This window comes from Schistocerca cancellata, chromosome 4 (assembly GCF_023864275.1).
Source record: "Schistocerca cancellata isolate TAMUIC-IGC-003103 chromosome 4, iqSchCanc2.1, whole genome shotgun sequence".
In the NCBI taxonomy this organism is placed as follows: Eukaryota; Metazoa; Arthropoda; class Insecta; order Orthoptera; family Acrididae; genus Schistocerca; species Schistocerca cancellata.
This window is the reverse complement of record NC_064629.1, coordinates 658,016,414-658,028,860: the sequence shown is the minus strand read 5'-3', so window position 1 is coordinate 658,028,860 and position 12,447 is coordinate 658,016,414. Positions and strand designations below refer to the sequence as shown.

General features: G+C 43.2%; 1 protein-coding gene across 1 annotated transcript in view; it reads right to left on the bottom strand.

Annotated features, from left to right (window-relative positions):
* Positions 1-12,447, bottom strand: part of LOC126183384 (uncharacterized) — a 173,482-nt gene that overhangs the window by 58,009 nt on the left and 103,026 nt on the right. The window lies entirely within an intron of this gene.

Sequence of the window (12,447 nt, the reverse complement as noted above, 5' to 3'; positions counted from 1 at the left end):
ATTTCCTACCAATGCTAGAGGCTGTAGTACTGGTTTTCAAATGATCGACCCAATAACAGCACACATTTAGTATCAAAAGACAAGCTTATTGACATACTTTCATGTGCATTATTGTATCGAGATAATACCAATCCTTAGTTTTGTTTTCACACAGCTGAAGTGGTGACAGTAGGAAAGAAGGCAAAATTTATTGATTCCTCATGTGTGGATTATAGTGATAACTCTGTGGTTGATCCTGATTTTGTTGTCACAACAGCTGACGGTTTATCAAGTTGCAGTTCTTCACCAACCTCCACAGCAGTATGTAATGCAACACGGTCTTCACCAGATACTGCTGCAGCTACAAGTAGGCTGGATCTTGTCAACAATGTCACTATAGAAATGGGAATTAGCAACCATTATGTCATTATAGCAGCTACGGTTATTATGAAAGTTAATAAATCAATGAAGAAGACTAGGAGAGTGTTTCTGCTAAACAGAGAAGATAAGCAGTTGTTAGCATCTCTCTTGGAGAGTGAACTGACATCATTTAGTTCGAGTAAGATGGACTTAGAAGGATTATGGACGAAGTTCAACAAGACTGAAAATTGTGGTCTGGAAAGATTATGCCTAATAAGTGGAGTAAGGACTGAAACGACCCACCACGGTTTAAAAACGAGATTTGGAAAAGGCTGAGGAAGCAGAGGCTGTTTCCACTCTTAGAGAACTTGCAAATGACAACAAGCAAAGGTTAGCAGAGATTCATCTGACTGTGGATAGATCTATGCGCAAAGCATACAACAACTACTGCCACCATACCTTAGCAAAAGATCTGGCAGAGAACCCGAGAAAATTCTGATGGTCTTATGTAAAATCTGTGTAATTTGCTGACCAGTCTGGTAAGATAGTTGAAGATAGCAAACCGAAAGATAAAGTTTTAAATTTCACATTCAAGAAATCATTCACTCATCTGAGTGGTACAAACATACCATCGGACAGACTCCCGTATGGACGACATAGTAATCCCTGACATAGAGAAAGACCTGTAAGATCTGACAGCAAGGAAGTCACCATGTCCGGATGGAATCCCAATTCCATTTTACAAGGAGTGCTCTATGGCAGTGGCTCCTTACCTGGCTTGCATTTATCATGAATTTATTGCTCAGCACAAAGTCCATAGAGACTGGAAAGAAGTGCATGTGACTACTGTATATAATAAGGGTAAATGCATTGACCCACAATTTTACAGACCAATTTCAGTCTGCTACAGAATCCCTGAACATATTCTCAGTTTGATTATTATGAATTTTCTTGAGACTGAGAAGCTTATGTTCATGAATCAGCAAGGTTTTAGAAAGTATCACTCATGCAAAACTCAGCTTGCCCTTTTCTCACATGATGTACTGCAAACTATGGATGAAGAGTAGCAGACAGATTCCCTGTTTCTAGATTTCAGGCAAGCATTTAACACGTTGCCCCATTGCAGGCTGTTAATGACGGCACTGGTGTATAGAATAAGTTGACAGATATGTGAGTGGCTCAGTGACTTCTTAAGTATGTTGTTCTCAATAGTGAATGTCCATCAGATACAAGGGTATCAGGAGTGCCATAGGGAACTGTGATAGGACCACTGCTATTCTCTATAGACATAACTGATTTTGTGTACAGGATGGACAACAATCTGTGGTTGTCTGCTGATGATGCTGTTGTGCACGATAAGGTGTCGAAGTTGACTGACTGTAGGAAGATACAAGATGTCTTAGACAAATTTTGTAATAGGTGTGATGAATGGCTCTAAATGTGGGAAATGGAAGTGAATGTAGATGAGTAGGAAAAACAAACATGTATGATAATGTGTGATGTTACAGCAATAACTATTACTTTAAGCTGCTTATTTCTGTCTACAGGAGAGGAAAATGTAAATAAGAGCAAATTGTTTCCTACTAATGCTGGAGGGTGTATTTCCTGGTTTTCAAGTGATCATCCCAAACACAGCTGAGATTTAGTACCAAAAGACAAACTTATTGGTGAGCAGCACCAGTCGAGAGGAGGTGCAGAAGTTCTTTGAGACTGGTTGTTTTTGGACTATTGTTCATTTAGTAGTGATAACCAGTGGTTATTTTGTAGTTAGTGTTTACTGTCTAGTGCTGGAGAATTCCTTCTGGCTGCTGCCTGCCAGGAGCCTGAATATATCTACAGTGGTGACCTCATTTTGAGTGTTTCACATTTGGGTCTTTGTCTCAACTGCTCAGTTAGCACGGGAACCGCCACAATAGATGGTATGACTGGCCATGTGACAGACTACAAGTTTTATGCTATCACTGGACAAGTTAACTGACAAGCACATCAGCAAGCAATGCCTGCTACAATTCTTGTGATTGACTGGTCTTGTCCAGATGACGGTCTTTCAAGACAAGCAGACAGAACTTATAGTGCCCCATTTAGGTGGAATAACTATGATATGCCTCATCTGAGCACATGTGAGCACCAACAGCAGAGAACATTGCTGACCACAGAAATTAGTGATGTCCACCTTACAATACCTGAAGAGCACTTCCCTCAGTTGGTGGCTGTACCTCGGCCTTCACTCATGGGCCAGTACTCACAAACCCACCCTGACTTTTCACATACTTCAGTTTCACACCATTTCGCATGTTTATCTGCTGTTTGAACAACACGCGTTCTGTTTTCCCTGGCACCAGTAGTTGCTACTGCACTGAATGTCAAAACATTTGCTTCTTCCATATTGTGTGGTAAGTGTGGAGAGCATATTACCAACACCATAATGACCTCAGGCTGCATGATGACAATACAGTTTGGTATCCACCCTTCTCAATTGAGATTTTGACAAGCTGGACACAAATCTGTCTTGAACACAGCAGTTGAGACTAGCAGTTCAACTAGTTACTATCCAATACATCCCCGTGAATCAATTCTCTATGCTGCCTCCAATACAAAGGCATCAACGACGACGCTGATATGGTTATATACCTCGTGAATCATCTTCAAGGTAACACTGATCTAATTAGTGACTTATTGTCGTAACTGCCATCGTCCTACAAATATGACACAGCTAAAGCTATTATTCTTGACCATCTTTCTCATCCTCTGGCAAATGCCATCCAACAAAATCTACAAGGAGCACCTAGAGGATATACTTGAATATCAGTTGTGGTAATGTTTATGCATCATGACGACTCCAGAATACATGCCCCACATCGTGTTGCACACTTGGTGTCTAGTGAAATTGCCTTAAGAACTACAATTAAACTTTTGTCCCCCACTGGATATCAAACTTCACCTGGACGATCAATCATTCCAACTGATTAAGCACTGCCATCTCATTAACACAGCACAGGTGGGAACACAGGGACTCCCTTTACCCATTAGCCGAACAAACCTGGCTTCAGACCAGTCTACAGCCGAATGCCCAAGGGCCTTCCAGCAGGTGAATTCAGATGGCACAACCAGTGCTAGTCACACACGTCTGACAGTTAACCCCATTGTAGGTTTCAAAGAACATTTGGTGCCGCAGCGTGGAGCTATAGGCTTCGCTGTGTGTTTCCAATTGATTTGCGCAAGTAGAATTTGGTGACATGATCCGTGACAACATGGATGGGCACCAAGCTACGTTCCATTCCATCAACTCTACAGATGGAAAAGGTTTGATATTTGTTCACGACATCTCAAGAAATCTCTTATATTTAACGGGAGCAGAATTGAACATGATACCCACATCCTACATCACAGGCCCTACCTTGCCGTTAAAACTATTCTTATGTGTGGCTAACAAGACATAGTTAAGGGTCCACAGTGCTATTGAACTGCAGATTCAGCTCATGTCAGATGTATACTTTCCACGGACCTTCCAAGTGGCTGACATGGACGAAGCAGTTATATGAGCAGATTTCTCAAACATTGATGCACCATCAAAGAAAGATGCACATACCCTGTCTGCAACACACGTATAACTACCATACCTGCACTCACATAGTAAGTGTGTCTGCCAGTGCAGCCAGCTGTTTCATGTGGCAGTCTTGTGACGGAAAGCACTGAGGTTGACATTCTCCACATAAGAAACACATCATCTAATTAAAAAAATAAAAATAAAAAAAACCCACTTCAAGGGATCTGCTCAGACCTCTGCCACACACTTCTACTGCTTTGATCCTCTTCCACTGGTAACGTAACGTTCTCTACTACAGATATCTCTAACAATACAACCCCAGTGACAAGTTAGTGATAGCACATTGCACACTCCTGCTGCCTCAGTAGTATTTCCTCCTCCTCCTCCTCCTCCCCCCCCCCCTGCCCCTCTCCAATAACACAGTAAAATAGTGTCAATTTTGATTGGCGTGGGCCACAAGGCATCTCAGCTACAACTACATAAGTTTGCGATGCAAGTAAGCTAGCCCAAGAACTTCTCCAAAATGGAACAAGCCGCCCTTCAGGCAGCAGTGTCATCCCCGATTCAAGAACGACAGGTTCTTATCGACCATGAGTGACTTCAGACACCGTAATGCTAGAATCATCATTGACAATTATCTTATTCGACATATATATGACTCTGCACAACTTGGTAATGGGGTATGGGCCTCTAGTGTCACTGACTGTTGTAAATGATACTCACAGATACCCATGATTGTGGGAGGCATTCCTAAAACAACACTGATCACCCCTTTCGGCTTGTTCCAGAACCTGCTTCATGCCTTATGGGCTGATGAATGAGGCCCAAACATGACGACAGATCATTGCCGCGAGGTGACATTTTGCTATGCATATCTAGATATTTTAATCTTTTCCACCTCAGTCGAGGATCAGATACACTTTCAACAAGTCGAACAAGCTTTTTAGGCTAATGGTGTGGAAGTCAACCATGATATATCTCAATTACACTGAGATTCTGTGACATTTAGAGACCATAAAGTAGACACTGATGGCACCCAGCCACCATCTGATCAGATTGATATCATCTATAATCTACCTAGACCTACAATTTTCAAAGAATTGCACTGTTTCCTGGGAACTGTGAAGTTTTACAGGTGAAATCAACCAAAGAACACATTAATTCAGGTATTTTAATGGATACCATTACAGGCAAACAAATATCTGGTTCACTCCAGGTTCACAGGAAGGACTACAGGATACATGCGTTCATGGCACTCACGATCAAACAACAAAATGGACACAGTATTGAACAGTAACCACCAGATTGCTTCAATAAACATGGTCAAGCCTGTTTGGATGTTAAATGACGACTGTCCTGCAAATATAACTGTTACGCAGTGAGGGTCACTTGTACCTGTTTCTGACTCTTGTGATTCCACGCCGCCTCTCACCGTGATCCCCTTTCCAGTGCAAACCTCACCCACTACAGTGCAATCACCACATCTCCAATTGGCAGTAGCTCACCAGGACACCAAGTAGCCTCTACGCGACTGCAAGCATCAGACACGATGTTTAGCATCAATGTCTCCCATCACTGTGCAGAGCACCTGTATGACAATACACTTTCCGTGTGCTGTAAGCCTATGTGTGACTTCAACAGTGGCATGAGACCACATGTGATGCTTGTTTCATATCCGGTCGAAGCTGGATGATGCCAAGATTGACGATAGAATCGAGAGCAATGGGCTCCTCAACATCAGCAAGCCAGTAAATATGGGAGATACAGCAACACCGTGCACTCATGCAGGACGACATCTTCAAGCACCTGCACGGCTATGAGACTACGTCATACCTGGAGGCATCATTCCTGTTTCTGTCGGCTCCACGAGAAATGGTCTGATGTGTCCTCCTAAGAGCCGACCACGACATGGTTGGTCGCACAAAATTCCATCCCCATGTGTGATGGCACAGTTAAATTCAAATTGCACTCTAAAAAATTTTTATTAGTATCAAGTGAAAATCAAATGAATAAAATGACTGATTTTACACAAAAGGTTAGTGTTGAGGAAACCTCTATAACTATGCTAGTCAGCAACTATTTTGGCAATCTCCAGGCAAATGATCAGAGTAGTAAGTAATATATTCAAATGTTTTATGTTTTTTGTGTTATACTTTCTGACATGTTCCACACCTACGAGATCATCTCTCTTTAAGGGGTCTATGGAATGAAACCTGAATCTAATCTAATCTCTAATCTTAGTTTTGTTCATTACTACTGCTCTTAAAGAAGCTTTGTTTTTGTACAGATGAAATGGAAACAACAGAAAAGAGTGCAAAAATTATTGATTTTTCATGTTTAGATAGTAGTGATGACTCTGTTGTTGATCATGATTATGTAGTCAGAACAGCTGACAATTTACCGTGCAGCAGTACACAGGTGAAAGGGAAACCTGAGAAATACAAGGGTAAAGGTTTTGTAACACATGTATTTAAGCATTTCATTTTAACAAGATGAGTTTTTATTGTAGGAGAGAATTCCTTACAAACTGATGGGCAACCCCTGGATAGATATCCACCCACCTCCGCAGCAGAATGTAACGCAAAACGTTTCTCACCAGACAGTGTTAGAACATGACAATGCTCAAGTAATGAAAGGAAGTCTCCTAAAAGGAGTAGGAATCCATCCTCTTGAACAGCAAACAGAGTGAATGAATTCTTAAACAGGGGTTTGGCATACAGCGGCTGATAGAGTGTTGGGGAAGTGGACTCAACCTACACCAACTGAAACACCAAAATATGTTTACCCAAGACAACAGGCAGGATATTTTTGAACCGTTTGTGCAAATGGAAGATCATAACAGACACAGAGAATTCATCTCTGGACACGTGAAAAATGTTGGCAGGAAACAGATCGAACTATGGTTGAATCAAGGAGAAAAATTTGAACACTATATGCTTTAACAGTGGATGAGAATAACATTAAGGTGTCTCAGAAGATAATGTTTCTACAGGCATCCTCAATTATAGATGTAACAGAACATGTACAGTAAAACTTCATTTATACGTTTTTCACATGCACGTTTTTCTCACATATACATTTTTTTTGGTAGTCCATTGAAAAACGTATAAATGAAGTTTTACTGTATTGTGTTCAAACATTATGTATTACCTCAAAGAAAACGATCTACTGACACACAGTCAACACGTGCGCTATATGAGATTGGAATAATAGAGAATTGTGAAGGTGGTTCAATGAACCCTCTGCCAGGCACTTAAATGTAATTTGCAGAGTATCCATGTAGATGTAGCTGCAAATGTGGGGACCAGTATGGACACAACTAAAGAAAATAAATTAAAACGAACTGAGGGGCAAACTGAGACCTCAGACATCCGAACATTGGGCTCAGGAACAATGGAAGGCATTCCCACAACTGAATCAGGTTCTAGACCTGAGCCAGTAGTGGGAACTGTAACTGAGAAGTTGGACCAGATCAAGATTTGAGCCTTGTCTGTGGCCCAGAGGAGGAAACTACTCAGGGAACAGAGGAGAAAAGAAACGAAAGAATGGCTTCCTAAAGACAAGTGGAGGGAATTAAAGGGGCTTGAAACTAAGAGCCCGTAGAAAAAACTGTCTCAGGTTGAAGGGAATACGTACACCCCCAAAATGTCAAAGACAGGCAGTAAGAGGATAAGTGAGGAATCAGACTCCCTCCTCCCTGGATAGGCGAGCCCAGAAAAATCCGAGGCAAGAAATAGGGAAACAGACCTACAGTACTGTAGCCTCGGTTTTTAAGATGGTAGTTATCCAGGAAGGCTATCCACTGGTAGCCATCACCTCGCAGCAGGAGGAACTTGTACAGGGCCCTCTTTTTAAAAAAAAGTTGGGGGGGGGGGGGGGGGGGACGCTGGTCCAGGACCCAACTTCAGGAAGGTCTATCTAGATCATGGTGCCCTCATTTTTGTCTGTGAGGGGATGCACACAGTGGAATGGCTTAAGGACAAGCTGCCCATGATATCCCCATGGGAAGATGCGAAGCTGCTGGTCAATATGGCAGCGGAGCTTCTTAAGACCACAAAGGTATCAATATGGGTACCAAAGATCCTTAAGGATGTCTCCCCTGACTTTGTTTGGGAAAATAGTGGCCCACAACCCAAAAGAAGACTGAAGAATGATCAACCAGAAGGTTGTACCCGAAGGAGGAACCCTGGTAGTGGAAGTCGGAGAGAAGTCCCTGAAGGCGATGTGAGAGCAAGGCCTGAAATTGCTTTTAGGGTTCTCGCAGGTCACCATCAGGGTTATCAAAGACCTCAAAGGCAATGATGGAATCAAGACGGAGACTGGAGGTGCTGCAGATTAATCTGCACCACAGTAAAGGAGCCCCTGCTGTTCTGAGCCGCTGTCTGCAGAGGCAGGAAGTGGACGTGGCCCTGATACAAGAACCCTACTTATATAAAGGGGGCGTATCGGGCCTCGGTCATACTGGAGGTGCTGATTTATGCTAGAAATCTAAGAAACTCAAGAACATGCATCAATGTAAGAAATGAAATTTCTTTCATGCCAATGATGAATTTCTGCTACAGGGACCTAGTGACCATTAGATTGCAGCAATGTGAGGAAGGTATCACGAGGAAAACTGTTTTGGTCTCAGCATACCTTCCTTACAAAGGCAGCTCACCTCCTTGCTTGGAGGTGAGGAGACTGGTAGAAGCTTGCCATCAGCAAGGTCACCAGTTACACCAAGGACACAAACAGTAGAGGTAAGAACCTTCTTGAATTTCTTTTACCTAACAACTTGGGAGGTCCTGAATAGTGGCAATGAACCTACATTCAGGAATAGCAGAAGGGAAGAAGTAATTGACATAACCTTTGGTTCCATAATGTTGGGCAGCTATGTCAAACAATGGCATGTGGCATTAGAGCCATCCTCATCAGATCATGTGTACATTAAATTCAAGGCTGAAATGGGAATCAGACCTATAGAAATCCCAGGAAAACAGACTGGGAGACATATAGGAGGGACCTAGACTTAGGCTTATCGGAAATTAAAACCTCAATAAGGAATCCAGTAGAGTTTGAGGAAGTAGCAGAGACTGTTACCTCTGCCATAGTGACCTCAAATCAGGACAACTGCACAATCATGAAGAAGTGCACAAATTGGAGTGTGCCTCGGTAGAATAACAACCTGGCAATGCAAAAAACAGGTACAAAGACTGTTTAACCTTGCAAGACATAAAGGACAATGGGCAAAATACAGGGCTATTGCAAATGATTGAAGCGATTTCATAAATTCACTGTAGCTCCATTCATTGACATATGGTCACGACACACTACAGATATGTAGAAAAACTCAAAGTTTTGTTCGGCTGAAGCCGAACTTCAGGTTTCTGCCGTCAGAGCGCTCGAGAGCGCAGTGAGACAAAATGGCAACAGGAGCCGAGAAAGCGTATGTCGTGCTTGAAATGCACTCTCATCAGTCAGTCATAACAGTGCAACGACACTTCAGGACGAAGTTCAACAAAGATCCACCAACTGCTAACGCCATTCGGCGATGGTATGCGCAGTTTAAAGCTTCTGGATGCCTCTGTAAGGGGAAATCAACAGGTCGGGCTGCAGTGAGCGAAGAAACGGTTGAACATGTGCGGGCAAGTTTTACGCATAGCCCGCAGAAAATTGGCTCATGCCACAACTGGAGACCGACAGCGCCGACTTCATCTTTCAACAGGATGGTGCTCCACCACACTTCCATCATGATGTTCGGCATTTCTTAAACAGGAGATTGGAAAACCGATGGATTGGTCGTGGTGGAGATCATGTTCAGCAATTCATGTCATGGCCTCCACGCTCTCCCGACTTAACCCCATGCTATTTCTTTCTGTGGAGTTATGTGAAAGATTCAGTGTTTAAACCTCCTCTACCAAGAAATGTGCCAGAACTGCAAGCTCGCATCAACGATGCTTTCGAACTCATTGATGGGGACATGCTGCGCCGAGTGTGGGAGGAACTTTATTATCGGCTTGATGTCTGCCGAATCACTAAAGGGGCACATATCGAACATTTGTGAATGCCTAAAAAAACTTTTTGAGTTTTTGTATGTGTGTGCAAAGCATTTTGAAAATATTCAAATAATAAAGTTATTGTAGAGCCGTGAAATCGCTTCAATCATTTGTAATAACCCTGTATTTAGAGGCCCTTCTCAACTACAATCTTGCAATCAGACAAGCAAAGGAGGCATCCTGGAAGGCATTCTGTGAGGAAGTGGAGAGCACGGCTGCTCAAGCCAGACTTCACAGAGTCCTCACTAGAGTACCAACCAATCCAGGAGGTACGTTGAGGAAGAAGGATGGGAAATACACAAAGACAGCACATTAGACGCTGGAACTGCTCCTCAAAACTCACTTTCCTCAATATGCTCTGCCAGACAACACAGACCAAAATGTGATCCCGGAGAGCCAGTGGTTCTCAGGCACTCGAAGAGAGGACTGGGAAACGGCCAAGGAGTGTTCGGACTTCAATAAAATCCAATGGGCGGTGGGAACATTTCAACTGTTCAAGTCATGGGTCCCAAATGGGATCTTTCCAGCTCTCCTGCAACAGGCAGGAGAGAATCTCATAAGAGTCCTATGCAGGTTATTCAGGCTTAGCTTAGCAGTAGGAATCATTCCCAGTGCTTGGAGAGCAGTGAAGATTGTCTTCATTCCAAAGCCAGGGAAAATTGATCATACCAAGGCCAATCAGTCTGTCCTCCTCCATTCTCAAAACATTGGAAAAACTGATTAATGTATACATTAGGGAGAGAAAGTTAATTAGGGCCCCTCTACATTCAAACCATCATGCATATTGACCAGGTAAATCATGTGAGACAGCTCTCCGTCAACTCGTTGGGAAGGTGGAGAAAGCACTTCACTTCCAAGAAATAGCCCTCTGCATCTTCCTAGATATTGAGGGGCCTTCAGTAAGATGACCTTCAATTCCATGGTAAGGGCAGCAGAGGTGCATCACCTAGGGACCACTATATGTAGGTGGACCAAAGCCATGCTTAGTGGAAGGAAGGTAGAGGCTACCATGATGAATGAAAAGATGGTAATTGACACCACTAGAGGTTGCCCACAAGTAGTAGTTCTGTCCATTTTATTGTGGAATCTAGTGGTGAATGAACTCATTGAGGAACTAAATTCCAGACAATGCTTCAGCCAAGGATACACAGGTGACCTTGCCACAGTAATACTTGGAAAATTTACTGACAAAGTTAGAAATATGGCACAAGGAGGATTGGACATTGTGCAAGACTGTTGTGGTGCCATTCACGAAGAGGCATATCCAACACTCAAGTTGGAATTTAAAGCTCTTCGATGAAACTCTACCTGTGAAGGGGAAAGCGAAATATCTAGGGGTAACCTTAGATGAGAAGCTAACATGGACCCCTCTCATTAAGAGTATCTGCACCAAAGCAAAAAGTACTCTAGTGAGTGATAATAGGGCTTGTGGTAAAAACTGCGGCCTAAGCCCCAGATGTATGCACTGGATATAGACCACGGTGGTTAGACCTAGGATTTCCTATGGCGCAGTAGTGTGATGTAAGGAAGGTAGAATGGCGGGTTGCAGCTAAGGAGCTTGCTAAGGTGCAGAGACTGGCACGCTTAGCCACAACAGGTGGAATTAGCAGCACACCAACTGCTGGGATGGAAGTCATGCTGGACATGCCTCCAACTACACCTTTGGGTCAAGATGGAGGCAGCATCTGGGCATGATAAAAACTCAATCTCATTTAGATATACACACTAAGATAGTGAGTGAGGTAAATATAGGAATGGCTGGGGAAATGCCGGCCGACTATATAATAACTCCCAACTGCTTCAACAAGCCTTACAATATAATAATTGGAAGCAGGGAGCAGTGGGAAAAAACAGTTCGACACTGTATGGTTCACCGATGGGTCGAAATCAGACCAAGGCATTGGGGCAGGGGTGTACGGGGTTCAGCCAAGACTGGAGGGCATCGTCTCTCTAGGAAAACTGGCCTTGGTATTCCAAGCTGAAATAACTGCAATCAGGGCATGTGTGGAGGAGAATATGCATAGGTGCTACAAGGACCATAGAATCTACATCTATTCAGACAGCCAGGCAGCCCTGAAATCCCTAGCGGCTCCTGCAATGAGATCGAAGACTGTTGAAGAATGCCACAGGGCTCTGGTGGAGCTAGGGGGAAGCAATAGGGTAAACCTAGTGTGGGTCCAATGAGCAAGCTGACAGAGTGGCCAGGGGCAACGACTCCATTTATTGGACCGGAACTGACAATCACCAAGGCTATGATCAAACTAGAACTATGGAACTGGCTTAGGAAACAGCACGTAGAATATTGGACCAAGGTCCATAAATAAAAACATGGTAAGATAATGATGCCCAAGCCATGCTTTAAAAGAAGCTCTGTAATCCTGGGATTGAACAGGAAAGAGATCAAACTCATGACTGGAGTGGTGACCGGCCATAGTAACTTCAAAAAACACCTACACACAATGGGTATAACAGAAGAAGAATCTAAATGTAGGATCTGTGATGAGGGTGAAGAAACTGCATAACACC